Source organism: Serinus canaria, chromosome Z, assembly GCF_022539315.1.
Source record: "Serinus canaria isolate serCan28SL12 chromosome Z, serCan2020, whole genome shotgun sequence".
NCBI classification, from domain to species: Eukaryota; Metazoa; Chordata; class Aves; order Passeriformes; family Fringillidae; genus Serinus; species Serinus canaria.
Genome location: NC_066343.1, coordinates 34,402,607 through 34,430,120, shown reverse-complemented (window position 1 = coordinate 34,430,120; position 27,514 = coordinate 34,402,607). Strand labels below are relative to the sequence as shown.

Here is a 27,514-nt window from a genome sequence, read left to right as displayed (position 1 = left end):
CAACAAGATTCTTCAACCACTTATGTTTAACTAATGTGTATCATATTTGAATAATATAAAAAGACAACTGAGCTAAGTGATTGAATGCCTGGAGAAAACCAATGTTAATTTCCACTAAAAGCAAAGCATATTCCTTCATTTTGCTGCTTAATTACTGCAGTATTTGGCCCACAAATAAAAAAAATGGTTCAAGAAGTCTCCAATAATAGCTTGCTGAAGCTTATTTTTGCCCTCCCACGTACCTCTAAAAAGAATTTTCCATATGCATTATTTCAAGCCTATTCCTGTGACCTAGAGCAAGGCTGGTAAGGTTTAAATATACCTGCTTTCCAATATGTTGTTGATGTAATCTGATAACCTTGCAGGAGCTTGGCATGGGGTGGCTTCTGCATCCCAGGCTACATTAGTGCCAAAAATCCACTCAAAGAATATGGAAAACTATCCTCTTCTCCTCAATTCTGATAGGATATTCTTCATGGTTCTCTGGAATTTCTCCATAGAAGCTTTATAAGTAAACTTTAATACTGGACTGATCCCCATGTTATTCTGCTGCGCTGACTTGTTGGCCATATACTTTTAAAAACAGTAGCAATAACTTCTCAAGGTAGTTGGAGGAGGTGAAGATGAAGGACACAGTGTTTCATATAAGTTTCAACTCACTGATATTCAAAATATATTGGGTTAGTTTTCCAGCTATATAAAAGGCAAAAAAATCCATTAAGATGAAGAGAAGGCAAAGGCAAGTCAGTAAGTAAACAATGTATTAAAAAGCTTAACCAGCCTTCTAGTTTATACAGAGAAAACATATCACTGACAAAGTTCAGGTAAGCCCAGAACAAACTCGTGGCTATGAGCAGGATCTCTCCTTTGACTTCAGTAGAATGAGGGCAATTTACTTATCTGGAATAAAGCAGCATACTGATGTCTTACATCATCGCTCAGTGAAGTCGTAACCCAGATTTCTACTCCAGGTATCTGGAAATTTATCATAAGAGTCACTTAAAGTGTAATTATTGCTACTTTATGATGGTTACAGAAAGTTAACTTGTTTTGTATGAACGTCAGTAAAATTTCTAAAACCCAGTTGCTAAAAATTTAGTTTGAGAAACTGGTTTTCAAGCAGTCAGATGAGCATGCAAGAGAAAAACTGAGAAAGATTAATTTGAGGCTTGTAAAGCTTTAATTCTTTCCTTTGATGCTCTGGCTGTTAATTATTTCTTTCTGTAAGTAATAAAATATTTGATTCTTCACTAAAGTATGTGAAAAAATCTGCAAAACGGCATTAGCAGGAAGCAAATGTTTAATTTCAACTCAAGCTTCAATGACTTTTAAGAAAGAGGGTATATTTCCCTGAATAGATCATATGATCTTGTGTGCTCAGCCCACCCCAATTCTCTAGTCTCTTATCTTTGTGTTTAGAGTGCACACAAGTGCACTCTACAAAGAATTTACAGGACCACCTTTTAATGCAAGTGGACATTCACCTTCTGGCAAGACATTTTTAATTCCTAGTTCTGTTATGTGGTACATTGAGATGGCTGGCTCAGATTATTGACTTCAGTGGACAATGTATATTGAGAAACAAACAGCTGAATGGCAGTTCTCAGAGGATTGTTATCAGTGGCACAAGATCCAGCTGAAGGCCTGCCATTAGTGCTGTCCTCCAAGGTTCCATACTGGGCCCAGCATTCTTTAGTCATCAATAACTTGGATGAATGGGCAGATGCCTCCTCAGCAAGTTCACTGATGACACAGAGCTGGGAGCAGTGGCTGATAACCCAGAGGGATGTGCAGCTCTTCAGAAGGCTGCTGACAGGCTGGAGGGGTGGGAAGAGAAGAAACATCTGAAATTCAATGAAGGTAAAAGCAGGGTGCTGCACCTGGGGAGGAGCAACCCCAGGTGCCAGCATAGGCTGGGGCTGAGCTGCTGTAAAGCAGCTCTGTGGAGAACAAGCTGTCCATGAGACAGCAGTGTGCCCTGGGGGCCAAGAAGGCCAGTGGGACCCTGGAGTGCATTAGGATGACCTTTGCCAGCAGGTCAAGAGAATTGATTCTGACCCTCTGCTGTGCCCTGGTGAGGCACATCTGGAGTGCTGTGTCCAGTTCTGGATTCCTCAGTACAAGAGAGACATGGAGTCCTGGAGGGGGTCCAGTGTATGGTTATGAAGATGATCAAAAGTCTGGAGCATCTCTCTTATGAGGAAAGAGTGAGGGAGCTGGGCCTGTTAAGCCTTGAGAAGAGATAATTGAGATGAGAGCTGATCAATGTCTGCCAGTATCTGAAGGAAAAGTGTTGGAGGATGGATCCAGGCTCTTTTCAGTGGTGCCCAGCAACAGAACAAGGGGCAGAAACTGATGCATGGGAAGCTCCACCTGAACTTGGGGAAGAACATTTTACTGTGCAGGTGACCAATCACAGGTATAGTTTGCCCAGAGAGGGTATGGAGTCTTCCTTATTGAAGATACTAAAGAACTATCTGGACACAACCCCATGCCATGTGCTCTAGGATGGCCCTGCTTGAGCAGGGAGTTTTGACCAGATGACCCACTGAGGTCCTTTCCAACCTGACCTATTCTGTGACTCTGTAACTGACTTAATGCAGCATGGGTGTAAAAAAGTGCAGAAGTATAACACCCATTAGGGACAAAGGACTGATGAGAAACAAAGAAATAAATGTTAAAAAAATAGATGTAATTTATTTTTAAGAGCCACCCATTTCTCACATCTAGCATTGTTTAATACAAAGGCACAGGAAATTTGCCTTGCCTACTCATACAAGGGGTTATTTGAAGCAATCAAGCAGTGCTGAGAATAACTACAATGCCCATGTAGAGTTTGTGCACAACCATGTGCAAAAGCATATTTATGCAGTTACTTTCAACTATAGCTTTTATATGTGTGAGTAGGATTTTTTTCTAATTTGTAGAGGGTTCCACAAGTTCAGAGATCTTTGTTATTTCCAGATGTCATGCCAATTATTATCTGCTGATTGAAACAGATGCTTTGTTTTCAAGAGCAGTTGAAGGAAACAGTTATATCTATAGGACTCCTACCCAGTATTTTTGTCTTTGGGCATGTTAATTGCATTAAAGACCAAACCAGTTTTGCTGTTCTTCCGGACATTAATCAAACAAGGAATCTATGTGTATGGCTGATTTTACACATGTAAGTGTATTGATGAAATCTGCTCATATTCTTGGAGCTATATAGGTACTACAATTCTTTACATGAAACCAATTTCTTAATAATGGTGGGCTGAGACTTGACCTTGGAACAAAAACTTGGGGGTGTTTGTGGACGAAAAGCTCAATGTGATTCAACAATGTGCACTCACAGCCCAGAAAACCATCTGCATCCTGGGCTGCATCCATAGCAGTGCGGCCAGAAAGACAAGGGAGGGGATTCTGCCCCCCTGCTTTACTCTGGTGAGACCCCACCTGGAACTCTGCACCCAGCTCTGGGGTCCCCTACAGAAAAAAGACATGAATAGATCTAGACAAGAGCCACTAATTTTTTCAGAGGTCTGGAGCACCTCTCCTACCATAGAGAAGAGAACACTCTGGGAACTCCTTAGAGTAGCTTTCAAGTACCTAAAGGGGGCCTGCAGGAAGGCTGGAGAGGCACTTTTCACAAAGACATTTGGGAAAGGACAATGGGGAATGACAGCCTTAAGGTGAAGGAGGGTAGACTGAGGTTAGATATTAGGAAGTGGTGAGGCACTGGAGCAGGTTACCCAGAGAAGTTATGGATTATCTATCCCTAAAAATGTTCAAGATCAGGTTGGATTGCTCTGAGCAACTTAGTCTACTGGAGGGGGCCCCTGCCCATGGAAGGGAGAATTGGAACCAGATGATCTTATCATCCCTTCCAACTTTTACCATTCTATGATTCTAATTAGATTTTTATTCTTGTGTATAATGCTCATTTAAGTACACTACCAAAGACAATTCAAAAGAGTAGCCACATGTTTCGTGGCACTTCTGCAGACCCCAGATACTTCTTATCTGTCAGCTAGGTAGGAGTAGAATACTTATTTTGCAGCTGCAAACATCTCCGCATTGGACAGCACACACAGTTTCTCTGTGTTAGTGATTACTGGAGTCATTAAAATTTTGCCATTAAGAATGAACAATGCTATTTGCATCAACTGTTGGATAGCACAGAAATCAAATAAAAACTGTGATGTGTGTTAATGGAAATAAGAATTGGGTTATGGAAAGAAAGAAATCCTCAATCTGATTTGGTAAAACACAGGGCAATAGAGCAGAGTGGAGGGATTTCTGAGTGTGCATGGAAGTAATCAGCACGAAGCTGTTGTGGAGAACTTTTGATGCCAGCAGGGCTTTCTAGCATGGACAGAGAGGATGCACACCAGATCAGGAAAAATGACGGTATGGCTGAGAGCTGGGGAGAAATGTGGCAAGACTCAGAAGAGTCATGGGGCAAGAAGACCTAGGCACCCACCTCTGCACCATAAACTACATTGCTCCTTTCGGGGAAAATGAACAGTGAGTTCCATGCCACAGTCACAGCATCATCCATCAGACATCAAAGAAAAACACAACTGAAACATATAACTACAAAATAAAATAAAACAGCAATTCTAGCACTTCATACCTGTAACTGCCTTCAAAACAATAGACTCTGTGCAGCCAGATGTTCACAGCACACTTAATCATAAAGAGCAGAGAAGCAATGTCAAAAAAGATGAAGCCTTCCAGCTTCTCTTTAAGCAAGCCTGATGAAAGATACCTGTCTGATAGCTATGGGAAGGATTTATACCTCAAATTTATTTCAGCAATGCAGAGGTACACTGCTCTGAAAGCTCCACTCTTCCCTAAATGGTAGGAAGCAGAAGCTACAGTTGCTGAAAGGACTACACACACTTGAAACTCACATATGTGTGTGTGTGTGTGTGTGTGTGTGTGTGTGTGTGTGTGTGTGTGTGTGTGTGTGTGTGTATACACATATACGTACGTGCATTTAAAACCACCATTAGCATGTGGAGTTACTCTCAGCTCTGCTCACAAAAAGGGAAGCATAGGGCTACCTGGCCTTCTCTTTGCACATCATAAACTCTACCATTGAAGAACCACAGCCTTCGGAAGAATCACCAAAGTGCCCTCCTGGAGAAAAGTATCTATGAGGAGAAATCACCAAGAAGCAGCTACCTTCCTAACAAGCATATTTCTTTTTTTATATTATTGGAGAAAGATATTCTTAGTATTCACAGTAGTACTTTCTCAAAGACAGGTTATATAAAGTGATACAACACACACACACACACACACACAGAGAAGCATGCAAAAATAAAATATGAATGACTCACTGCACTTATGCAAACTAAGTTGCGTAAGCCTGTTTTTCTCAACTCTTAAAAAAACCCAAACCAGCACATACACAACCTTACAAAATGAGCTGAAATGCTCAGTTATGAAAGCTAAAATTGTTGAATAAAGCAGAACTCCCTCAGCTTCTCTGGGTCCTTCACACCCACATCTGGTATAGTGTTTACTAATGGATAAAAATAGAAAGTTGAAACTTAACAGACCCTAACATTTATCACAGTATTTAGGAATCAAAACAGAAAGCATCTAAGAAGTGGCATTCACTTCTCAGGGAAAAGAAACCTAAAGAGGGAAAGATCAACAGCTGCATTTTGAAAGGTATCCTAGTTAACTCTCACTGAAATACTACCCTCTAGGTACTTTGCAAGGACAAACTAGAAAGAAAATAATCAACTGTACTTCTTCATTTCAACAGGTAGGTAATTTTAATGTAACCTGAAAATAATTTAATCTTTTAAAAAGATCGTGCAGAATTTCCTCTAAACCATTACATTCAATCAGTAGTTGGCAGATGACATCACAAGATGATTTGATTCATCTTGATTTCTTTAGATATGCACAAAGTGCATTTTTCTTGCAAAAGAGCAAGTTATTTTCTTATCTGCCAGAACCAGCAGATGACAGCATGAATGGCAGAGGTGGGACATGAGCACATGGGTCACTGTTCAGGGGTTCAATAAGCGTTATCTTTCCCATGAGCAAGGTATCCCTGATCAGCCCATAAAGCAATAGCTGTTCAATTGCAGATTTGGAAAAGTTTGGCACACCAACTTTGAAAGCTGCCAAATCATGCTTTTGAACAGATAGGCCACAACATTTAGATAAAATAAGCCCTGAATTAAGGAAGGTGTAGCATGAAATGAATCTTCTAATCTATTCTCAGAACTGCGATCCAAAATAATCTGAGAGCTTTTGCAAATAATCCTTTTAAATTGCAGTAGTAGCATTACTTTGGAGAATTATTCAAATCTACTGCTGATAAGAAGATGTCAGGCTAGAAAATTATATGAGTCAGCTAACTCACTCAGAGGATCCTGTTCTCTCTGTCTCCTAGACACAGTACACAGATACACAGCACACAGGTGGAGCATGCGATTGATTAGTCATTGGCTCCTATGAGCGTCTGAATGTCAGAGAATCACAGAATGGCTTGGGGTGGAAGGCACGTTAAAGAGTATCTTGTTCCATCCTCTCTGATATGAGCAGGGTTGCCTCTTATTAGACCAGACTGCTCAACTTCTAGGGATGGGGCACTACAGCTTCCCTGGACAACCACCCTCACAGTAAAGAATTTCTTCCTAACATCTAACCTAAAACCACTCTCAGTTAGAAACCACTCCTCCTTGTCCTCTCACTACAGTTCCTGAAGAAGGATCCCTTTTTGGCTTTCTTCAGTAGGCCCCCTTCAGATACTAGAATGTTGCTATGAGGTCTCCATGCAACCTTCTCTTGTTCAAGGGGAACAGCCCCAGCTTCCTCAGCCTCTCTTCATAGGGAAAGTGCCATTATCAACTTTATGGCCTCCACTAGACTTGCTCCAGCAGTTCCATGTCCTTCTTATCTTGGTGGCATCAGAACTTCACAGGTGGGGTCTCACCAGAGCAGAGCAGAAGGGAATAATCACCTCCCTTGACCAGCTGGTCACACCTCTTTTGACACAGTCCAGGATGTACTGTGAAAATGACAATCAACATGCCCAAGCCCTTCTCCTCCAGGCTGCTCTCAATCACTTTGTTCAACCTGTAGCTGTGTCTGGTACTGCCACAGCCCAGGCATAGGGCCTTGCACTTTGCTTTGTTGAGCTTCCTGAGCTTCAGGCAGATCCAGCTCGGAAGCATGTCCAGGTCCCTGTGGATGACAATCCTTTCCTTCCATGTGACTGCATCACACAGCTTAGTGTCTAACTGGCAAACTAGCTGAGGGAGCACTCAGTGCCTCCAAGTCTGTGAGTGCTCAGAGGCTGATGCACTGCTCAGAGAAAGCAGTGCAGGTGGCAGACCTGAGTGCACCAGTGTCCAGGCTAATGCTGAGAAGAGCTTAGTGCCAGGACAGGCAGACCAGGAGGACCCTGGGCATGATGGGAGAATGCTGCACTGATCAAGGACAGCAAAGAAAGGAACAGAGAAGAGAGACTACAGGATGGCTCAGGAGGAACTGAGGCAGAGCAGCGAGAATTTTTAAAGGTGAGGCTGCTTTACAGAGAATACTGAGCAGGCACTAGAATAGTACATATTATATGTAGGAAGAAAACTCTTAGCACATCTTGTGTTAAGAGTTGCAGCTCTATCTCAGAATTCCAGCATCTCCATTCCAGCTCTGTGACTGCAAAAAAACCCCCTGATGGCATCTGAGCCTCACCACTGAAAGCGCTGCCTCTTTTGTTTCACATGATACATGGGACACAAGGCCTGGTTCTGTGCCCACTGCCTGTTACTTATTCAACATGTCAGACACAGAGAAAACAGAACAGAGTATATTTAGAGGAAATAAAAGCTTAGACTTTACGGCCACAAGCCACAGCTCATTGGTTTTGTAAGATATCTTTAGAAAAATGCCATTTTCTGTGTTGTGGTAAATTAAGAGTTTCTATTTGAAGAAAATATTGATTTTTTGAACTACAGAGTTGGCAATAAAAAAATATCTTGGTCTCTGTCACAAGAGCAATCAAAGCAAACCTGATTTTTCAGAGAGCTCATAGATGACTAGACTTCAGTTTTAAACTGTTGCCAGTACATCAGCTTTGAAGTACAGGTTTCCAGCACACTGGTAACCCAAAAATCTGCCTGCACTACTGCCTCAGCCACAGAGACAGACAGCATTCAGGAACCAGTTCTGTCTGCTTTGTAAGACAGCCTAAGGCAGAAGCAGCAATTCCCCTGCCTTCAAATTAATCTCATTTAGCACTAGGAAGGCAAAGAATAACTACATTCATGGACTCCACTGTTTCCAAGATGGTTCTGGTGCTAGAGCAAAATGTCCTTCAAAACTGAAAACTAGCCTAAGTTTGGCTTCAGAAAAGAGTCCCAGGTATCATACAGAGTCAGCTGCTGCATGACTCTGCCTTCCACTTCAAGACACTTTGGGTCTCTTCAGGGTCAAGTGGAGCTAGGGGCAGTACACCATGCTAGGCAGCAGCAACACCAAGACAGTGTCTTGCTAAAGATCTATCAGTAAAACCCTGATGAACCATATTTCAATAATAAAACCACTGCAAAATATTCCATTCCGGGGAACCAGATGAAGACCAGTTTGTACTGCTGACTGCTTTAACATGTTTTAAGCAGGCTTTTACAGGTATCAGAAAGTTTTAGCACTGCAACACAGAGTTTTGCACGGGTCATTTATGATACACTGTGCCACACAGACTAGGTCCAGAAATTATATAATCTTGTCAGCTACAAGCAAACAAAAAAAATCCTTCTATTAATGGAACTTAGGTGCATAATCACAGATAAATCCATCTTGACTGATATAAACAATACTATGGCTGAGAAAGACACAAGGAGGAGCTGAAAGAAACAAGGTGACAAAAATGTAAGACCTATGCTCCAATCTTAACTCTATCCATTCTGTCCTGTCAGAAGTCATATGAATTAACTTTCAGATCTTAAGATGCTTTTTAATTCTTGGGAGTTAAACAAAGCAGAAGAAAATTCTAGTCCTACCAAGTGGGTGGTTAATTTTGTTTCCACAGTTTGTCAAGTCACATAAAGTCAAATAATGCATAGGTTTTTGCATAAGACAAATTTTTCAGTGTTAGCCTTTTCAGAGAAGGAAAAAGTTTGAACAACTAACACAAGCCAGAATATTGTGCAGGTACAATTAATACTATTTCAATATATTTGGATTTCCATTCAACTTTTGTCTTTCAATAGTGTCACAAATAATCAAACCACTTTATTTCCTTCATTCTGTCTTTCAAACAACATGATAGAGGACAAAGATCAAATGCCCTGTCAGACAGGGCAAAATTCAGTTTTATAAGAATCTATTTTACTGAAATCTGCTAAATATATCCACTTGGATTTCACAGCTTCATCCTGACCAATGACAGGAGTTCTGAATTCCAGTGGAGATGGAGAAGATTACATGCTGGTACTCCATAGTGCTTACACTGATAAATTGACTTTATTTTTAGGAAGTACAGACTCTACTTTCAGAAAGTACCACCACCACTACCCCCAGGTTCTATTTTTGGGGACAGGCAAGAATCTACAAATTCAAACCAGATAGTTATGCCACTGATTCAAGCCAAAGGTAGGGATTTTTCCCTGTGTTCTTTACCAGTTCTTCCCAACTTCCTGATCTTCCTTCCTTCTGAGGAGGACGATAAAGAACAGGAGTTTAATTTTATTCGTTGTGAGACTATATGAGTGCAAAAAAGCAATGATGGGTGAAAAAGGAAACTGACCACAACTCAGAAATTTTGTATTCTGTCTTTACTATGGACAAAAGGATGCTTTCTCTGAAAATGACAGTCCAGCTTCCACATTGTGCACTGGGTTTTTGCTTGGGTAAAAATGAGCTGACATCACAATTACAAATGCTAAATGATTGGCCTAAGTCAGAAGTCAGACACCCTAACCCTGAGAAATGTCAGTCTAAGTGAAGCCCACTAGCTGGAACTTAGTAACTCACACACACAAGGTCTCTGCTGCTCCATTCCAGCCAAATTACGTAAGTCACTTCCTGACCAAAAAGCATCACTGTTGGGCACCCTTCTCAGGCAGACAAGCCCAAAAGGATAATGATGAGAATTAAACTGTTCTTCTAGCCCCAGAGGCAGGGCTGTGCCACACTGGCAGAGCTGCTCTTCAAAGCTAGAATGACTCTAGTATTGCCAGTCTTGGTGTTGATGGAAGATGTTGGGCTCAGCAATTACACTAGACATGTCACACCTGATGTCCAAATTCACTTCCTGCTCCTAATGAGATAGTTGAAAAGTCTGATACACAGGCTGTTTTCTTTTCATAAAAAACATTTATTTATGCTCCACACATGAGGGTATGATAAGCACACAGGTATATATGTGACTACATTAATTACGTAGTCACATATATACCTGTGTGCTTATCATACCCTCATGTGTGGAGCATAAATAAATGTTTTTTATGAAAAGAAATTACACATTAATGTCTATATGTAATAGAAACATTCTAAACATACAGAAGTGTTGTAGCTTTTGCACATGTACTCATGGAATTACACATCACTCCTTTCTGTAATCATCACCTCAGTACACAGTTAATGCTCACCCAAAGAATGCTTGTGACTGTTCTTTTGAAAATTTTTGTGCTAAATTTAAGGTATACCTAATTTTTAATGTTAATTAAGCCATTCCAGACATTAAAGCCATTTATATCTGCTGAAACTAATAAACACGATGTTCCACAGAGCATTTATACTGTTTAAATAGACCCTTTATCTAAGAGGAAGAGGTGAGACCCATGTACCCAAGTATCCAAGTACATTGCACAGGATACTCTTCTTCAGAATATTGCTAGCAGTTTAAGCAATGCCACACTGAGCATTTCTTGTAGCATTGGCGAGTTGTGCAGAGAGGCTGCAACCGAGGAACAATGACAACAGAGAACCCATCTATAGTTTGATAAAATTTTTTTGTGAAACAGTGTTTGCTTAGCACATGAGCACAGATGGGTCTATTTTTTGCTGCGCTACCCTAGGCCAATAATAGAAGCCTAGTAACATACAGCTACAACCTGGCACAAGAACTATTTTCACCCTTCTTATAATGTGGGGAGTAAACTTCAGCTGTGAGTTCATCATAATTCCAATAAAAAAGGACTTGGATAACAAAAAAATAGTAACACTTTGTGTAAATTCTGAGTTTACAGTTTAAAGACAGAGGCATTGCCCCACAGCCAGCCAGTATATTCTGTGACATTTTTTAATATGCACACAGATTATAATCTCATTTTCAGGGATGAAAACTCTGATAATATAAACAATTGTATGAAAAGGTGTCATCTAATTGAATATTGCAACAGTTGACAAGTGCAGCCCTACAAGTCACTTCAAAGAATACTGTAAGGGAAGCCTACTCAGAGGAATGGTAATGAAGTGGGTATGTGCTGGCACATCATATGTGCTATGTAAGCAAGACCCCCTCTCAGCTGCTGCATCTCTAGCTCCCTTCAATCACTCACAAATTAAGTCCAGCTGACTACCAGCTGCAGTTGCAATTGCAAGTTCTTTATAAAGACTTCTCTGTTAGTAGCTCTGGGTAACTTGACCAATTCTGAAGTTTCATTTTCCCTCCTCTCTTCAGAGGCATGCTTGTGTTTAGGGTAAGCAAAGAAAAAAGATGTGATAGACCAGGCTTGAATGACAAACAGGTAAGGCCAAGTTACAACTTTGATCCACCTCTACCAAGTGAAAATATGTCCTGCATGGTCAGACAGATGGAAGCCTCCTATCTTCTGAGTGGACAGTCAGTCAAATATTGTCTTGCAGCTAGCTGAGATGTGAGCTCCTGGAAGGAGCTTTGGGAGGAAGGGTATATGGGGACCCACAAGGTAGCAATCATTTTAAGATGTAGATCAGAGGTGTGGGAAATATTTGGATAGTGCTAGCTGCCACAAAATCATGCAGAACTTTTCGCTGTGCATTTCTATAATAACATCTTCTGATGTGTTTCACAAGAAGCCTGTGTTATGTGGAAACAGGTAAATGAGCATAAGCACAAACTATTTCGCAGCACAGCCCTGCTAAAGCAGTACTTACTACTTTTCTTTGAATTATAAAGCCTTAAGATAGCATACAGGAATTAAGTCCTGACATCCTGGAGTGACATATTACTCTTTTTTTGCATATGCAATGCAACAGCAAGCTCAGAAACATCTTGTGTATCCTGACTGCTAATGTCAGTCATTAAGCTCTAGGCTGAATCTACATACCATAAAGACCCCTCTCTCAACAGACAATTCAACTGGAGGAGAAAGATGGCAGCAGAGCACACATTTGCTCCCAAGTTGCCTTATGACACTTGACCAATAAGGGACTTCCTGACCTGTGAGGGGAATTCCTCTGACTAACAGTAAACTTTCCATTCCATCAAGCTAACTCCCCCGTTCCAGCTCAGCAGGTGAGAATTCAAGGCAGTGGAACCATGAAAAGGAGATTGCGGACAGTGTTCTCTTGGCTGTCATCCAGAGCCTGGTTTGCCCTCTGAGAACACTCCCTCATGCTGGTGTTCCATGAAAGGGATAGAAGGTCCCAAGAATGGCAGGGGATAAAGGGTCTCAAGGACATAGGGATAGAAGATGCCAAGTATCACTTGTAGGGGCTACTTGGTCTGGTTTTTTGGGGTTTATTTTTTAGTTTCACTTGTATTAATGTAGAATTCTGGAGAGAAGAATAAAAAGTCCTAAAAGGCACTTAAAAAAAATATTTATCAGACCAGATGCAGTTTCAACTTAAAAATCCTGAGGGTCCATTGCCAAAGTGTGCTCTATCTCCCACCAGTACACCAGCCATCACTGTCGTCTTCTAGCAGAGTTCCTTGCACTTTACATCGTCTTTTGTATCTCATATTTCATCCCATTAGGATCACAGAATCACAAAATATGCTCAGTTGGAAGGGACCCATCAAGACCATCAAGTCCAACTCCCAGCCCTGTGTAGGACAACCCAAGAATAAACCACACTGTGTGCCTGAAAGCATTGTCCAAAAACTTTCTGAACTCAGACAGGCTTGATGCTGTGACCACTTCGCTGAGGAAACAAGAAATTGAGAAATAAGCCCTATTCTATAAAAGAATTGGGCCTAAGTGTGTATAAAACTCAGTATTTTGCAAATCCAATTTGTTCGTGCAAAGTATGACTCTCAGAAACAACAAAATAACTATGTATCCATGTTACAATCCTCAGAACTAAAAACCCCAAAATGCTCAGCCCTAGTCCATGAAAACACCTGAAGCCTTACAGGATTATGTTGGATTCTGCACTCCAGAATAATTTAAAACTGTCTCGATCAAGCTGATTAGACACCTCATTCATGCCCAAGCCCTTATCTTAATACATAGAAGCCAGGTAGAAGCCAATCCTATCAACCCCTGAAGAGGATGAGCCTGACACATGTCAGTGTACATCTACTCCACTCATTGGGTCAGGCAGATGTAAAAAAAATTATAATCACCACTTTCTTCACTTTCTTTTTCAGCACAGCTGCAAGTGATATGTGTTTTAGCGTGGATATGGGATAATCATAAGTCACTGCCTCTTTTCCTGAAGTGGTATAGGTCTTCATTTCACAGGAAAGCATCCTGAGTGGTGCCTCAGCCTACAGGGCCGAATTTTCAAAGCTACTGAAGTTGCACTAGTGACCAGCAAATCACTGGTGTGGTTATGGGATATGCATGAACACATGTGGAAAAAAATGAGCCTAGATGGGTAGCACACCCACCTGAGGGTGATAAGTTCTTCATTTTGGTCACTAAATGAAGTATGGAAGCAATCATATAAGCAGGGACAAGAACATAGGTCTTCTTCTCACCAGTCATGAAAAAAAACAACACTAAAATTCTATACACTGAAAAAAATTGCCAACAAGGAAAGGCATTGGCAGTAGCCAAGTAATTGTACTATTGCCATATAGCAAGAAACAAATATTGATTTGAACAGAGGAGACAGGTAACTGAATTAATTTGTATCAGAAGCCAGCAATCTACTTGCAGTTTAGAGAACGCATGTTTAACTCTAGTGTCTGAATTCTACTTGGGAATCCAAGTATCTGGTATTCACCAAAGTCCTCTGACTATGCCTTTCACACAGATGCTTTCTCTCCAATAAAACTGCTTTCTCCTCGACTTAAGTGGTCAACATAATCAACCATACTGGTACTTCCTGCATGGCTTCTGACATTCTTGTCTGTTGAAACTCCTCTGACCTTGGGGCTGTATCCCATGGATCCTGCTTTAATCCACCCCTACATTTTTCCATAATAAGGTTCATATAGCCCCACAAAACAAATACAAGCACACATACAGACAATGTTTTAAATAATTAGTAGTTTTCCCTTAAGGGTAAAAATGTTCTGTAATAGTATTTCTTTTTGTTATGAAATAATGTAAACGATCTTGGTGTGGTAATATTTTGTAATATGTCTGTGTTATGCAATTAAGGCTGAAGGATTCAGATGACTTACATGCACCTGGAGATACTGACAGATAGTAGAGACTTGGAGCTGTTGAAAAGCACTTACATATCCTTGTGCTTATATAGATACACAGATAAACACACAAAACAACATACCCATCATCAGTCTACATCCTTTTACAAAAAAATACTTGGTACAATAAGGTCTGTGTTGTTTAATTTCTGCTCATTTCCTGTTCTCTTCAAATTAAGACCCCTTTGTAAATATTAAAACCCCGTATTTGTCCCTGTTTTTTTAGGGAGGTAGATCTCTTGCCTTCTTTTGTGCTAAGACACATAAATCTTGTTGACTTCAGCTAGGCCAGGGCAACTCAATATCCTCAACTTTGATTTTGATTCTTTTCGTCAGCTTTCAAATCAGCTTGAAGAGAAAATGTAGAAACTTGCCAAATGGTCAAGTTTGCAAAGCAAATCCTACTGGCTAAAAATAATATTGTTTGTTTAGTGACTTCTTTCCTTCTAAGAGCATCATTGGGTTAAGGTGATCTGAATGACAATATTTGCATGAAAAGCAGCTTCACACTTCATCTTCCTCTTTTCTTTAATTCCAGCTAAGACAGTGGCTGACTGCCTAACCAAAACTTTATCTCAAAATCACCACAGATCATGTGGTCCTTACCTAGGGAAGTTAACCCTTAAGTACCAGTCTGCTTCTTGCCTCAGCACAAGCATCACCGTTAATTACATGCCTGTCGTGGCAGCATCAGGCATTTTTTCACACTTTCCATCATCCCACGGATTCTCTCATCTCAGGACTGTGGGATAGTAAATCTGTAGGAAAGGTAGGCTTTTAATACTCACCAAAGAGTTAGTGTGAGAAAGGAATTAATTTGTTACTGCAGGGAAAGGCAATAGAAATATCAGTGTTTGGAGGATAAGGAAGATGATAAGAAGGTTCAGGATGAGTCTTAGCAGATAATACTGAGACAGTGATAATTGTGGTCAAAAATTGTCAAGCCCATTCAAGATTAGAAGGTAGAGAAGGGTTTTTTTAGAAGAAAATTTTACTAGTTCACCACTCTAAAAAGAAAGTAGACTGTTTCCATGTGGTTTCTTCCCCCACCCTGAACTCACAATGTGTCCCACTCAGTCTTAGGGTTCTGCACAGGGCCAGATCCAGGTCAGGCCACAGTGTGATTCCACAACATAAGCAAACACACAGATGTGTGTGGCACCAATTACTGCACAATTATAAATCTGAAACACAGAGCAACAAACTGACACCAGAGTATTTATATATATATACCTCACCAGATATGACCATTCCTTGAAATGGTCTGTAATCTACAGCACTTCCATGACCCTAGCCCACTTTGCTGATGTTATGCACGTACAATCTACCTGTCCTTGTAGCAAGCAGCATCAGGCTCCTCTGGGTAGGATCTCATACTGCACTGTACACTCAGTGCTAGGTAGTATAAGATGGATCTGAAAGCTGAAGCCATAGGTTAGGGCAGAATTCAGGGTCTTCAGCACCTACACAGGAGGGTACTCCTCAGTGCACTACAACAGAGTGCTCTGAGTGTATTAGAGGCTCTTCTCCCACCTCTCATTTACATGACTGCCTGCATGCTCTAAAGCTTCTCTCCAGGAGTACTTCAGGCAATTTGGTTTCCAGCCCAATGGATTCTACATTACAGTGCCATGGATGCCAACATTACTGATAATATACCTACAGAGAGAGCTTTTCCAACTGAAACATTGCAGCTGAAATTCAGAAGCGTTGAGGAAAGGCCTGCAATGGAGCATATGCTGAATTCTGACAAGAAGTGCCACACTGCTTGCTGTAAGCATGTAACTTATGTGTGAGTGAGGACCAAACTATGGGGCCTCCTCAGCAACCAGTGGAAAGGAGTTGACACTGTCAGCAGGGATGATGCATGATTACATCTATATGAGCACCTCCAGATAGGAACTGAGCATTCACAGCACTGAATTAGTAAGATAAAGTATTGATCTGGGGAATTATTGATATTGCCAATCTCCAAAAGATAGTAAGAATGCTTAACATTTCACAGGATTTGGCTCTAAGGAGCTGTATCTCAGAAACAAATGCTGCCAGTCAAAATATTTTGCACTGAGATCACTAAAATGAAATACCTACCTTAGAGAGCTGGTTTTGGTTTTCTGCATCCATCCTTTTAGAATACATTCATGTGATGTAGAAAAAACAGATACCACATTCTTTTAGCTGTACCCTTATATTTCATACTTATGCCAAGAGTTATGCCAAAATCATCTAATACTGAGAATACTTCTGAAAATACTGTACTGTCAGTCCCTTGTTATGTCAATCACCTGCACAGGGAATCCAAAAGTCTTATTCATTTCCCATTCAGTAACTTTGTCAAACCACACTTTTAATACCAGAAATGTATTAAATTATAAGGTAAACATAAGAGCCCTATTTGACTCAGATGCATTACCAGTGGGTTTTTTTTTCTGCATGAATAACTGTCACTCTCATTTTCATTTTGGTAATTACAGAAAATGGGCTGATTTTTAATGTCTGTTCCAGCAGAGCTGAAGATGTTGATTTCAGAGGGATTCAGACTTTAAAGTCTAATTCATGCAGTTGATCCACAAAATTAACCAGAGTATAGGTTTCATCAATTTGGTAGAGTGTCTTTTATAACAACAGATGGTAATTTTTTGATATGTAAAGCATTAAATGTACTCTGTTACAAAACCACTTTAAATGATTTCTTTTTAAAAAACCACCAACCAACCAAACCAAAACCCATCAGGAAACTACAAAAATCGCTCCCCCCACAGTACTCAGATACTTTAACCCAAAGAAATTGCTGACAGATTTGTTTTCAGCACACCAGAGTAAAGAGCTGACAATGTTTTTTTTTTTTGCTGGATATGGTAACCTAGGTCTATTTTTAGGGCTTCTTTTCTTTTTTTAAAGTACACCAAAATAGCAGTGGGCTTAAAAATCACCATCTGCTTCTAGGAATTAAATAATTCTCTGAAGAATAGATAATAGGCATAAAGAGCCTATTCCCAACTCTCAGATCGTTCACAGCAGGATTGAAAGTCACATGTTACTTGTAAAAATAATTTATTTCATCAAACAATACTGCAGGGTCACAACACCCCTTAAAGTGTTCAATATACCTCTTTATCAGTTATCACCAGCATAAACTGTTTACAGACAGACTGTCATGAATGACAGACTAGCGAGTGCTATTGCTATGGCTTTTATGACTTAGAATAAAGCTGCTGATATTTACAGCACAATAAAGACTCTCCACATTTACTTCTTTAACTTTGATTTAGTTAAGGAGAGAAAGATTCTAATTCGTAGGGAATTTTTATTTTTTTTGTAATGCCCATTAGAGCTATTCTGCCATTAGCATGTTATCATTATTTGCAAATGCATGTAAAGAAATCTGAGTTTGTTTGCATCCAGCTAGTCTGGATCCTGCTAACAATGAATCACTATGTCAGTTCAAGATGGCTCAGGACCTGGACACTTGCTCGATGGCTGAAGCCTGTCAGCAGTTTCCCCATCCTCAGCATTTGTGCCTCTGACAGCTTGGATGACTTACTGCTCAACAAGAGAAAACCTAGCCCCTATCTCTTAGGCTCTACCCATGCATCAATAGTCTTAGAAAATAACATGGTACCATTGTTATCTGTCAGTCCTGACCCTTGTATCTTTTGAACCTTACACTATGTAAACTGAGCTTTAAAAAGGTGGAAAAGGAGGATCGATTAGTTTTCCATGAAAAGTGGTTTGATGAAAGAAACAAAGCTCACGCTGAAGTCCCTCTTCCACTTCCTTTTTGAATTAAAACTTCAGCAACTTGATCATCACACTTTCTGTGAGGTCACCAGATACAAAGAGCACATACCCAAGATTAGATGGCACATATCCCCTCTCATCAGTAGGGAATACTAGGGAAGTGGGAGTAGGGATTGTCAGAAGGTGACAAAGGCTAAAGAGGAGGAGAAAACCAGCTCCCCTAGTATGTGTGCTGGTGGGATGGTGTTCCCTAGTTCTGCGATTTCAGTAAAGATGACAAATTTTCAGTTGCAGTAATTTCAGTTTAAAACATTTCCATGTTTTGAACCACAGAAGAGCATTTATCTTTTCAGTATCATTTTCAAGAAATGTAGTTTGGTTTGGTTTTTTTCCCAATAATGTCTTTTTCAGAGAATAAGACCAAATCTTCTAAAATAGAAAATGAGATAAGACTGCAAGATACTTTAAGTGACACACAGGATGAGTAATAAACAAGTTTACAAAATAAAGTAGTATTTAACATCTTTTTTCAACAGGTTTGTCTTATTGTAGTTGTTTAAAATAAAAGTTCACAACAGAAACAGTTCAAAAAAAGGAGATGTCCATTATTCATATTTATATTTGGCAGATTAGAATTTTTGTGAAATGAGTTGTTTAATATTTAAAATACCTGCTAGTGACCACTGTAGCAACAGTATTTAGACTAACATTTTGACAAAAAGAGAGGAGAAAAATGGAAAAACCTATGCTTTGTTGGTATATTCTGCTTTGGCAGGGAGAAGTCTTTGAAGTAATTTGCAAGAATCATCTATTTCTAGTAAACAATTAAGAAAGACTTCGTTTGTGAGGGAAATAATTCTTATTTTATTCTGAGTCAGTAGTCACTCACTAAAGAAAGGAACTTTTCCAACAATGGAAAGAAAAAAGTAAATAAGACAAGCAATGGGTTTGAAAACTTTAGTGTTCTTTGGACATTTTCAAAGGGATCCCTCTTTACTGAAGAACAGTTGCAGAAAAAAAAGAACAGATTACGAATAGCCAAGATTCCTAGTGATCTCACTGGGAATTACACATTTATTTGGAAAGCATTAAAGGAGTAAGATTACAGAAGCAAAACCTGATCCAAATTCCATTATGTAAATGGAAAAATAAAATTTTGTTGTCTTAAAAGGAAATTGAATTGAGCCTTCAGTTCCCACTTAATGAGATACTAGTAAATGTTGAGAATTGCAGGGGAAGTGATAAAGGAGAGATGCCATTTTGGGTTGGGCTAGGTTTTTTTTCATGTTAAATACCTATTTAGGTTGCAATTTACTCAAGACTTATCATCATAAGATTCTTCCTCCTGCTGACTATATCTATCTAAAGTGCTATTCAGATACAGTGGAAATGGGGCATACCACAGATTCTAAATGTTTCATTAGAGTCTATGAGTGAGCAAAGAAAGCTATTTAACCTGCATAGGATCCATTCCTTATTCCAGACAATTTATTCCTTTCTTCAATAGCATACAGTTATTGCTGGTTCTAATGGTATCACTGGTTTGAAACAAAGACTGCATAGATTCCTCCTTCTTTTACAGTTGGGACACTTTTGTGATTTGTTTGATTCCACTAAAGTTGCTTTTGTTAATGCATGGAATCACCTAAATGAGTGCCAAGGCAGTGAGATCTCACAACCAGGTCTTCCCACCACTGCTAAGTAATGCTTAGGCCAACTGGGCTCATACTCTGCACACATGTCCTAGAATCTGAACCCAACTCCAGGATAAAGATTAACCTTTTGTGCTGCAAGGTTCTCCAAACTCTCAGCTTTTGCTGGACCCAGAACAAGTTCAAGGCACTCAGCAACTGAGTCTGCACAGCAGGATTGTTTTAGCAGCACATCTGAGGCATGAGATTTTTTGTTTCTTCTCTGAAGTTATAGGTACACATAGGGGACTACAAATAATGTGAATTTCTAGAGAGAAATGAAGCCATTTTGATAGATTTTTCTTTAAAATTAATAAATTCAGACAATGCATAAACTATCCAGTCATATCCTGTAAAAGTTTAAACAGTGAAACCACAAGGGAAAATAAACTAACATCTCTTCCCTTTTTATCTTAAAAGTGTCTGAAATGAATTGGTTGCTAAAGAAACCTGATATAATTGTGACAGAGTGTTTTGAAACCCTTAGTGGAGTTCATCTGAAACCTCAGCATAACAAGTGGCCTCTTATCTGCGTACTATTCCAGGAAGAAATGCATGGCATTTCGTCATCACAGCTGAAAGAGTAGCTGGCTCTGCACGTAGGCTAAGTGAGAATAAGAGCCCTCAGCTATAATGAGGGCATGCTGGTAGCTAATGCTTAGTCAGAGGCCATTTCCTTTAGCCTTTGCTACTGCTTGCAGGAGTTGGAATGCAGGAAAAGGCAAAAACTAAAGTGAACATACTGAAGGTCAATGTTTACCTTCTGTACTTTTTCTCAAAGAAGATTAATTCTGAAGACATGGCACATATGCATTAATGTGGTGACATCCTAAACCATCCTGCCCATTACAAGGACTTTAAGTAGCTTTATTTAATGTGGCAGTTCATGAGCAGAATTACTTAAAGGAGAGAGAATCATAAAAAAGCATATGTCTCCTTTTTTTTTTTAGTCTGACATTTAAAGGCAAATTAGTAAGTGGGAGTTTAATATAGATATTTCCTTGTGAACACTGATCTTGAATTTCCAAGCAGGCAAACTGACTTTCTCCTTAATAAAGCTCTTGAAACATAGATAACTTGTAGCAATTACTTCAGGGATGAATCTTCATACGTGAGGGAATACAGTAAGGAACATCTCTTTTTATAGGTTTTTCCTCTTCTGTACATCCTGAAGATAATGAGTGATGTACTGTCATGATGGTTTTTAAAAGAGGAATCTGCATAATTTGAACATGGAATGATTAATCATTAGACTATGAAAATGCTACATATGAATGTGTAGCAATGTTCAGGCTGTAAGTTTGCAAGACACTTCATTCAGGACCACATTTTGTTTTCTTATTCTGCCTGCAGGAACATCAGCAATTATTCTGAATTTAATGAGCTATCACTACACTGATTTAAGCACACAACTGTATGTACTGTACTACTGAACACACTGGACTGAGTCATTTTACATACATGCAGTTGCTGGTCTAAATAAGGGCTAGATTCGACTTGTTCTGTTTAAATCACTGGCTGAACTGAAAATAGTTGGCACAGATTTTTCTCAGGAAATTCAAACTTACACAAGCAGAGAAAAAACATTGCAAATGAGATGCTGCTGTGTGCAAAAATTCATCTTGGGTAAAACTTTAAACCCTAGAAATAAATCTTGTTTTCAGTTCTCACAAACAAGCTTTTCTATTCAACTCTGAAGGTTTAAAGCAGTTGTTAATCAAATACTGTACACAGTACTAAGCAGCAAAGTGTTCAGTTATTTCTGAAACACATTATTTTGAGGATATGTTTGAATCTTCCATATTTATGTGATGAGAGTTATGTCACAAAGTTAATCATTCCCAGGATGCTAGCATTCGGGGTAATGAAAAACTTCTTGTGCAAGCAGTCATTAATCAGTGAGTCTAACATTGCATAATGCTTTCTGAAGCATGTGTTATGTGATCAGAGTACAAGGCTGCATAATACAGCAAAGTGTTTATGCCATATGCTGACCTTTTCTAAAGTAGAAATGGAGCCATGTGATGTGCTGCTCCTGCCAGCATCTGCTTATTGCCAATAATTAAGTTTGATGATATGAAGAAACACAAACTTGTATTGCTTTAGAGTTCTAAAAGGAAGAAGCTTTGAAGTTTTTGGCACTGTAAAGCACAAAGATAGCCAACTTGGCTTGGACACACTACCGTTGTCCATTATAGGCACCGCCCATCAAAACTGGAATCAAGTGCCCTGCTCAAGTGGTTACTGGCATTTGTGTAAAGGAAAACATGTGCATCGTTACAGGACTGCTGTACTAACCAGAAGAGCATAAAGGTCACAGGAGCAAAGCAGCCAAAAGCATGCTTGGTACCTCAAATCTCAGAACATCATTATTACATTTGATGTTCTTGTGCAATAGTGCTAGTAAGCAGCTATTACTTAATCTCCTACCAGTATTACACAAAACTATACTTGCGAAATACTTCAGATAAATATGCTGTAATTATACGAAATATAAAAACATGTATAGGGCAAAATGTTTTTGTAACTCTCAGCACACATACCTGTGGGGATGTGGTTTGAGTGAACTATTTTAAAAATTGAATCCATGCTTTAAAAGCTTCTATGAATAATCTTAAAACTATGTGCTGGAAGGAGAGTGGACACATGGACATATATTTTATATCCTATGCATACACGCGCACACACAGACACAGTGATCAAAAGCTCTGTCCCGTATATGGCTACTTTGTGTCTGTTGGCAGAATCAGGCTACTGAGCTGGAATAACCAGCTTCAAACAACTATTTTAGCACAGCCAATGTAGCTATGCCACTGTTGCTCCAACATCGCTCCTTTCACTTGCTAGTGTTTCTTTCTCGGTCACTGTCTTTTCTACTCTGGAGAGCTGGTAGACAGGGGTAGCCACTATCTGTGAGTATTATTACCTGTTAACAGCAACACTGTTCCACCACATGATCTATGATATGGTACCAATGTCTGAAAAGTGATTTCTGATATCCCTTGCTTACACTGAGGAAGGATTTTAAAGTAAAGCACAATCACAAAACTAAGACATCTCTATACAGAGACATAGGTGTTATAGTCCAAAATTCAGATTCTCAAAATTCCTGCTGAGATTTTGCATCAGGAAATGATGATATTAGGCAACTGCACTTAGAAAGTACTGTATCCAAGGCCTTTTGGGAGTAATGAATTAAACCTTCTATGTCTAAGGAGTCTGACTCATTAGGATCTTCATGTTTAGCAGACAGGAGTCTGTACAAAGAAGATGATGGGGACAAGAGTAAAGTGAGCAGGTCTCCCATCCTTGCTACAGCATCTATTATAAAACCAGTGTGGTACTTGCTGCATGAGGGAACTGCAAGACAGGCCTTACCTCTATAAACTATTAGGTAGATGTCATTATCTTTACATCCCAATAAATTAACTCGTAGAATAAATAATTAAAGCAGAGAAATTTCTTCATGCGTAAAGAATCCAGTGAAGAGGTCACTAGTGTAAGAAATTTTGGCTCAGGTCAAGTAAGTGAAAGGAGAGAGCAGAAACTGAGTTCATTTTGTGTTTCATGAGTCCTTCAACTACTTAGTTTTATAGATGGAAGCATGATAGCATATTCTCTTCACCTCTTCAAAAAAGGACTGATATCAGCTAAGATTTGTAAAATCCAAAATGGAGACAGGAATTTCATTCCACCCAAAGTGGAAAAAACTGATGTCCATGTGTTATTTATGAACTAGTAACTTACACAGAATCCTTCTTGTTAGACTGTTTTTGTGGCTCCTTTCATATGTTATACAGACACAGAAACTCTAGGAATATTGTTGGTAGGTTACAATCTCTGCTGGTCTTCTGGGTACAGAACTCAGGAGCTGTAACCAACCAAGAGAGAGATCTACTTTGTGGCGCTGCTCATGAAGACAATAGAAATTACTGTGTTGAAATTAACTGTGATCTAAGAATGAAGCCTGAACCCACCCTGCAAGACCTCTTTCAAATACACTCTTCCAAGACTCACTGCTTCTTAGAAGCATGCTCCCTGGCTCTTTTCTCCTTACACAGCTACTTGGACTGAGTGGCCAAAAGATGCTAACTATGGGACAACATGAACCATTCACCTGAGGAGTCACTAGCTGGAGATACTCACATGCATTTATAAAAGTACTTCAGCTTTGAAGACAACAGCCCCAGCAGTAATGACTTATTACACAAAAGCTGGAGAGTCAGACTCTTCACACAAGCCTACAGATGTATTATTAACATTTATAAGTCATTGAAAACACAATCTTCACAGCTCTATCCTCAAAATTATATTTTTTGTCTTTCTAAGCTGCATGGAAGAGACACATTTTAAAAAAATTTGTACAACTGGCATGAGAATTTTTAACATACTAAAAAGAATTGAGCCAAAGATGATATCACAAAGTCCCTTATGCTTAAGGGAAAATGTTAAATCAATTAGCAGTTGCCAGAATAAAGAAGCAACAATTTGATGTAGAAGTTCCTTACAAAAATAACAAACTTTCTATGTTCTTCTGAAAGTGGTTATATTATGCAATAAGAAAACTTCACCATATTCTCAGCTCTTTAATGTTACAAAAGCTTTATTAGCATATGCTTCTGAAATTATAATCAAAGGATTGTACTAGCCAGAACTTTGAAGAGTTTATAAACATAAATGTACAGACTATGCCTTAGAGGGTTAATGTACTATTTTAAACTCAAGTATTGCAAACAGGAGTTAGCTTTGACACAGAATGTTCACACCCTCTGTAATAAATTCTTTTAACATACTTCATATTTCTTCCCATGTGAATGAGTGTCCTTGGAAGAATTATCTACTAGATAAAAGCAGAAGATGAAATCTAAGTCTAGACTTATTTAAAGGGGGTAGACACTGATCTTACAATCTGTGACAGTGGCTGATTAATGAGCTGCTCATGATTGCTGCAGGCCTCTCCAAACTGCAGGAGCAAACGATATTATAGGACTGGGAGGAATGTGCTATCTGGATGCCACACCTTTGTTGAAACTTAAGAACTCACATTGACTCCTACTACATTTATTCTAGCCTTGAACTACCATACGTACACAACCAGATACACAGTAAGACACGTGCATACCCTCACTCCTTGCCTGCTGCTTCTGCAGCAGAATTGCTGTGCTACAGAACACACGGTAAGCATGCCCACTTGCAGCAGTAATGGTACATGCTGTGTGGGGTCCACTGTTCTGCTGGTTATGCTCTTGCAAACCAAATAAATTCAAAAATTTATTATCAAATAAACAAATTAAAAACTTCCTGAAGGAGAATAATAGTATCACATCCTGAGGGATTGATTTGGTCTTGCCTGACAGACTGGATAATTAATTTTATTTACATGTACACACATACATATGTGCATACACATACAAATGCATGCATAAGACATGCCAGTATATACACACATCTATTATAAAGCATAATGAACACACTGAAAACACAGCACATTCTGCAAAACTAGAGAAACTTCTATTCAACTGTGTTCCAAGGCTATAACAGAGCATGATTTAAATCTATGATAAAAAAGGCATATTACCTAATCTTTAGTGACAACACGGTAATTTCTGATTACATCTTTCAAACAACTTTCATAAAAATTTTTTAACTTCTACTAACTTTGCTTATAAAATACCAATGTTCTTAAACTGAAAACAATCCATGCAAATTTTTAAACCTGTTCCCTGCACATTCATGTCTGAGACTTAGAGGAAAGAAAAGCCAACAGAAAAAAAAGGGCACAAATAGAAAAAAAAAGTCATTGTAATCCCACAAAGTAGACAAGAGAAATTTTATTACCTTTAGCTGAAAACAACTCTTCTTTTGGTTTATCTGCTTGCCATTTTTCTTTTTCTCATTTTTGGAGACAGTTCTCTTTCTAGAAGTGTGCGGAAAAAAAACATCTTAACCACATCATCATGAACTTTATCACACCTTGAGTACACAGACTGTATCAGCCTCAGAAGACAATGAAGCCCTACAGCTTTTCAGCAGTGCCATTAGGTTCAAGAACAAGGCTAAAATTCCACAAATGAGACTTGAAAGCACATTGAAAGCTCAATGCACACTACTCAAATGAACAATGATTTTTTTTTAAGTACATTTTTTAAAATTGTAAATAGGTCCCCTCTCTAATCTCAGCAGATATTTTTTCAGGGATTTTCTTGCATGAAAAAGGCATAAGTAAAGACTATGCAGTGATAAATTAAGATTTCAACTACTCTTTTCACTTTGCTATGAGTTGGGTTTGGTATGTGAAGTGACACTATTGCCAAAACCCCTTACTTTACTCCCTAAGTTTCCCAAAACCAGATTCCAAGTAGCATGATATTCTGGTTTTTCCTGAGGTGATCTCTCAACAAATATGACTATGATTAAATGCCTCAAAGAGTAAAAAAGAGACTGAGTAAAATATGAAGCAGTTGAGAATGATCCTGATGTTTACTGTTCTAAATGTGGCGGGTTGCATTGACAGGAATGCAGATGTAGGATTATGACTAATTTAACATAGACTGACAGAATTTCAACAATAACTGGGCACCAATGACTGCAAATGTCATAAAAAGGTTCCATAGAAAACATCTCCAAAAGCACTTAACGGCATCATTACATAATATTAGAATAAATAAAAAAGCACCTTTTTTTCATTACAGGTGATCTACTCAAAAGCATTGAATTGACTAGAGCCATGCAGATAATCATGAAAACTTTATCCAGAAATTTAGTAAAACTACTAAGAATGTGAGTTACTTCAGCAATGTTGAAAATATAAACAGTTTGCTACATTAAAGGCTAAAATTATATGTGTTATACAAAGTCACATATTAATTTCTGCATGAAAAAGAATTTCTAGGCAATTCAGCAAATTGAACTTACAAATTTGAGAAGTTATTAGCTGATAACTAATAATGGGTAATGGACCTACCTTTGTTATAACGTTTCAATATCCAACTCAGTGAAGTACAGAAGAACTCACTATCCTCTTGAGCTCAGCAGAAGCAGGAGAAAAAAGCTGCTTATGTCTAGGGACTATGTGATAACCTTTCAGAAAACCAGTGGAGACCAGGGCTCACGCATCCATGACATATTATGGAGAAAAGCATGGCTTTACCAGGAACTGAGAGAGATGAGCCCAAGTGCTTGAAGGAGGATTTGCCAGATTACACCTTTCATAAGGAAAAGTTGGCCTTTATATGAGTATTTTTTTTTACAAATAACCCTCTCATGGAAGCAGAGTTCTGACACTATTATTAATTATGAGCACTGCACCCGTCATAACATGTCACTTAATAAATGAGATAGTAAGTGATTAACACATCTTTTGCTAAAATATTGTTCCTTCAGAACTACTTCAACATCACTCCAAAATACCTTTAAAAAATGTCCTACTGATACTTACCTTGTAATAATATTCAAACTGTTCACTTTAGAGAAGGAACTCAAATTGCTATGATATGACACTGTCTTCTCCTAAGAAAAGGAATTCAGAGGCCACTGTGACAGT

At 39.0% G+C, this 27,514-nt stretch overlaps 1 long non-coding RNA gene across 7 annotated transcripts in view; it reads left to right on the top strand.

Moving 5' to 3' along the window:
- Positions 1–27,514, top strand: part of LOC108962939 (uncharacterized) — an 82,593-nt gene that overhangs the window by 34,167 nt on the left and 20,912 nt on the right. Inside the window, exon 4 of one of the 7 annotated variants that reach the window (XR_003945889.2) lies at positions 5,706–5,766. The exons of the other annotated variants lie outside the window; for them this stretch is intronic. This is a non-coding gene — a long non-coding RNA (uncharacterized LOC108962939). Of the gene's footprint in view, positions 1–5,705; positions 5,767–27,514 lie in introns of those variants that run through there. 7 annotated transcript variants of the gene reach the window in all.